General features: G+C 35.7%; 1 non-coding gene across 1 annotated transcript; it reads left to right on the top strand.

Annotated features, from left to right (window-relative positions):
* The first annotated feature begins 2,823 nt into the window (after positions 1 to 2,823).
* Positions 2,824 to 2,930, top strand: LOC138093325 (U6 spliceosomal RNA). Its single transcript, XR_011146059.1, has one exon. It is a non-coding gene; the product is annotated as a U6 spliceosomal RNA (small nuclear RNA).
* Positions 2,931 to 5,151: the final 2,221 nt, after the last annotated feature.

Genomic DNA, 5,151 nt, shown 5'->3' with positions numbered 1-5,151 from the left:
TGCTAGGTTCTTATCAGTCATCTATTTTATATATAGTAGTGTGTATATGTCAATTCTAATCTCCCAGTTTACTTCTTGGTAACCATAAATTTGTTTTCTACATCTGTTATTCTATTTCTGTTTTGTAAATAGGTTCATCGTACCACATTTAAGATTCCACATATAAGAGAGATCATATATTATCTTTTTCTCACTGTTGAAATTCTCCTTACATGAATTATCTACTGATTTTTTTAAACCTAGTTTTCTTGTCTTTTTCTTACTTGTTTGCAGTAGCTCCTTGTTTATTCCAGTTATTATTTTTTTCAGTTTTCTTGTCATTATTAGTAGAATTAAAATCTATCATCTTGATTTTTCATTTTGGAAAATCCTACATGTGACTTTATTTTTACTCAAATCTATTAACTTTGGTGGGTCTTGCCTAAGAGGTCTTCCTTAACCCTAACGTCACCATGGTATTTTAAATTTTTTTCTTTTGGCTTTGTAGGATTTCTTTACATTTAGAATATTGCTCCATTTGGAATCCACCTTCTTATAAAGGAGAAAATAGGCAGGGAGTTAAGTTTTTTTTTTTTTTAATATATGTAGTAAGATTACATTTTTAATTCTGTCTGCCAAAACATTCACTGTCTCTTCATAGATATATAGTGACACCTCTGACAAATATAAAGATACAGGGGTAAAGATAAAAGAATAGATACAAAGGTTTAAAAATAGTACCAAGAAATAAAAAGGAATGTATGCCAAGGAGCTACATATGTAGCATTGTTGAGTTCAGTTTCGTTCAGTCGCTCAGTCCTGCCCAACTCTTTGTGACCCCATGAACCTCAGCATGCTAGGCCTCCCTGTCCATCACCAACTTCCAGAGTTTACCCAAAGTCATGTCCATTGAGTCGGTGATGCCGTCCAACCATCTCATCCTCTGTTGTCCCCTTCTCCTCCTGCCCTCAATCTTTCCCAGCATCAGGCTCTTTTCACATGAGTCAGCTCTTCACATCAGGTGGCCAAAGTATTGGAATTTCAGCTTTAGCATCAGTCCTTCCAATGAATACCTAGGACTGATCTCCTTTAGGATGGACTGGTTGGATCTGCTTGCAGTCCAAGGGACTCTCAAGAGTCTTCTCCAACACCACAGTTCAAAAGCATCAATTCTTCGGCACTCAGCCTTCTTTATAGTCCAACTCTCACATCCATACATGACTACCGGAAAAGCCATAGCCTTGACTAGACGGATCTTTGTTGGCAAAGTAGTGTCTCTGCTTTTTAATATGCTAAGTTGGTCATAACTTTCCTTCCAAGGAATAAGCATCTTTTAATTTCATGGCTGCAGTCACCATCTGCAGTGATTTTGGAGCCCCCCAAAATAAAGGCTGACACTGTTTCCACTGTTTCCCCATCTATTTCCAATGAAGTGATGGGACCAGATGCCATGATCTTCGTTTTCTGAATGTTGAGCTTTAAGGCAACTTTTTCACTCTCCTCTTTCACTTTCATCAAGAGGCTCTTTAGTTCTTATTCACTTTCCGCCATATATCGAGTTAATGCTCCCAATTGATGGTTTCCCTGTATCCATACTTTCGCCTTACATTTTTAAAAATTTTGTTCCCTTCCCACTCTGAGATTGGCCATGTGACTCTTTTTGGATGATAGAATGTTTGTAAATGTAACATGAACAGCAGCTTGAAAAGTGACTGTGCTTTTCTTTTTCCTTTTTGCACAGTTGAGATTTCTCAGTCTTAGACCTCTGCCATGTCATGAGACGAAGCCCAGGTTGGCTTGCTAGAGGGAATTTATGAATAATGTTAAGCCATCTGTGCTGAGGCAATCCTAGGGTACCTAAGTCCCTAAATTGACTAACAGGCTGACTACAGATGCATGACTGAACTCACCAAGATGAGCCAAGCATGGCCTAGAACAGTAGAACTATCTAAATGGCACATATCCCAAAGAAGTAAATAATTATTTTAAATCATTAAGTTTTAAGGTGGTTTATTAGTTAGCAGCAGCCAACTGATGTGGGTTATCCATCCACATTCAAATAAATTAAAAGAATGATGTATCTACCTGTATGTTTACTATTTCTAATATTATCCATTAGTTTGTGCTATTCAGATTCCTATTTAGTATCATTTTCTTTCTGTCTAAAGGGCTTCCTTTAACATTTCTTATGGTGATGACCTACTGATAGTGAATCATTTCAGCTATTGTATGTGCAAAAAAATTTTTTTTTCATTTTGCCTTAATTATTGGAAAATACCTGCATTTTTTTTTCATTCAATACTTTAAGGGTGTTTCTCCACTGTCTTCTGGCTTGCGTTGTTTCTGATAAGGAGCCTTCTGTCATTCTTATCTTTTTCCCTCTGTTCCTTTTTTTTTTGTTTTCCTAATTTCTTTTAAGATTTTCTCTTTAACTGGTTTTGAGCAATTTGATTATGGTAGGCCTTGATATAATTTTCATCATATTTCTTGTGCTTGAGGTTCACTGAACTTCTTGGTTATGTGAATTTATAATTTTCATTAAATTGTGGTAATCTTTGGCTATTATTTCTTCAATTTTTTTTCTTTTCCTGTTTCTCTTTCCTCTGGATTCCAATTAAATGCATTTTAGTCTGATTTTATGTTTTTATGTTTCCTCACAGCTCATCGATACACTGTTCATTAATTTTCAGTATTTTTTCTTCTGTGTTTTATTTTGTATTGTTTCAATTGTTGTGTCTTCAAGAGCACTAATCATTCTTCTACACTTTCTTAATCTATTAATTCTATCAATTGAATTTGTTATTTGAGATACTGAATTTTTCATCTCTGAATGATTAATTTTTTGTGCTCGCTTCAGCAGCACATACACTAAAATTGGAACGATACAGAGAAGATTAGCATGGCCCCTGTGCAAGGATGACATGTAAACGATTAATTTTTTATATGCTGTAACTTACCATGCTTACTTTACTCAATCTTCTAGAACATTTGAAGTATATTTATAATAGTTGCTTAGTTGTCATTGTCTGCTAATTCAATCCTCTTTGTCATTTCTGGGTCTGTCTATATTGATTGATTTTTCTTTCATTATGATTTAATATTTTCCTGCTTTGTTGAATATCTGGTAATTTTTAAATGGATACCAGGCATTGTAAATTTTGCTTTGTAAGGTGATGGAGTTTAATGTTGTCTTAAGTATTTTGCTTTTTTATGGAATGCAGAAATTAAGTCACTTGGAAACAGTTTGGTCCATTTAAACTGTTAGGTAGTTTCTCCATGGCTAATTGGGTTTCCCTGGTAGCTCAGTGGTAAAGAATCTGTCTGCCAATGCAAGAGACATGGATTTGATCCCTAGGTCAGGAAGATCCCCTGGAGAAGGAAATGGCAACCCACTCCAGTATTCTTGCCTAGTAAATCCCATGGACAGAGGAGCCTGGTAGGCTACAGTGCATGGGACTGCAAAGAGTTGGACATGCTGCTGCTGCTGCTAAGTTGCTTCAGTCGTGTCCGACTCTGTGCGACCCCATAGACAGCAGCCCGGACATGGCTTAGTGACTAAACAACAAGAACTGTGGCTTGTTTGGCCCTATCTTGAAGTAATACTCTTCTGAGGACTCTACTTGATGCTCCATGTCTTAGGAAGTGGGAATACAAACTATTCTTATCCCTGTGTGAGCTCCAAAAACTATTACATCTGATCCTTCTGATGATTCTTTCCCATGCCTTGCATAGATTTTCATATGCTTTTTCTAGTCATTTCACAGAAGAAAACTCATTAGGTACTCTTTGCAGGTCTCTGGAGTTTTCTTTGTGCAGCTTTATTATTTGTTTTCCTGACTTTTGTCTTTTCAATTCTAGCTGCCAAAACATATATATATTCTACCTACCATATACCTCTTGAATTCTGAACTGTCTTTTAAACTCAGGAGGTTTGCCAGACTTTGTTAATACCATTCAATCAACTGGGGCAATTGTAGATGCTTTACATGAAATGTTTGTATGTTGAAACTGTAGTGCTTAATGTGGCAGTATTTGGAGATGGAGTCTTTGGAAGGTATCTAGGTTTAGATGAGGTCAGGAGAGTAGAGCTCCCTTGATGGTATTAGTGACCTTATTGAGAAGAGGAAGAGATAGTGCTCTCTCTCCCTCTGTCTGCCATGTGAGAGCATAGCATGAAAGTGACTGCAAGCCAGGAAAGAGGGCTCTTATCAGAACTCAACCATGCTGGACCCTGATCTGAGACTTCCAACCTCCAGAACTGTGAGCAATACATTTCTGTCCCTTAAATCACTCAATCTGTGGTATTTTGTTATAGCAGCTCAAACTGACTAATACAGTTGGTCTTGCCTCATTTTCCTCTTTTTGGGGAACAGTGACCATCTTACCTATTGTCCAATGTATTAAAAAAATTTTTTTTTCTGTATTTTTTGTATTTTTAAAATTGTTTTAAGACAGGAAGATAAATATGTTTCCAGTTACTCCTTCATGGATGGATGCAGACATCTCTTTCAATTATATTTTTGCTGAGCAAATGCAAATTCATTGTAATAAAAACTTGTGTTGAACTATGATCTACAGAAACCTAATATTAATTATGAAGACATCTAAGATATTATAAGCTTTCAGATCTGATGTCTTTTTCTTGTCCTCAACTTATATTGATTTGAATGGCATGAGGTTAAAAAAAATTAATATCAGTTAATGGAATTAAATATTATTCTTGAACAAAATTCATTCTTCCTCCTATTTGGTATGCAAATTGAAGATTTTTGAAAATTCCTGAAACACCGAGGGGTCTTGTTATGACCTATGCAAAAATTAGAGAACAGCAAAATATTGCTTAATTCCCATGGCATGAAAGATACCATGAAGTCAGTAAATTCCTTTAACATTTTGGTAAATAGATTCATTTGTTATTTTGTTGCTCATTGGATCCTAGAGATCAGAGTTTTACCAGAAAATAAGTCCTGGATAGGCGTACTTTTAATCATAAATAATACATTCCCAGGCCAAACAATAATGACTGTACCATTTTCTGCAATTTAAAATTATCCCTATCTCTTTTCTTTTCTCTGATAGTACAAAAGCAAGTATTGTGTTTTATCAAGTTTTCTTTAAGCAAAGTTTCAAGCATCAGAAATAAGGCCATCAGTGTGATCCTTCCAGGACAGA

The sequence above is a fragment of the Capricornis sumatraensis genome, chromosome 16, assembly GCF_032405125.1.
Source record: "Capricornis sumatraensis isolate serow.1 chromosome 16, serow.2, whole genome shotgun sequence".
Taxonomy (NCBI): Eukaryota; Metazoa; Chordata; class Mammalia; order Artiodactyla; family Bovidae; genus Capricornis; species Capricornis sumatraensis.
The sequence above is the reverse complement of the archived record's forward strand: the minus strand, read 5'-3'. Positions and strand labels throughout refer to the sequence as shown.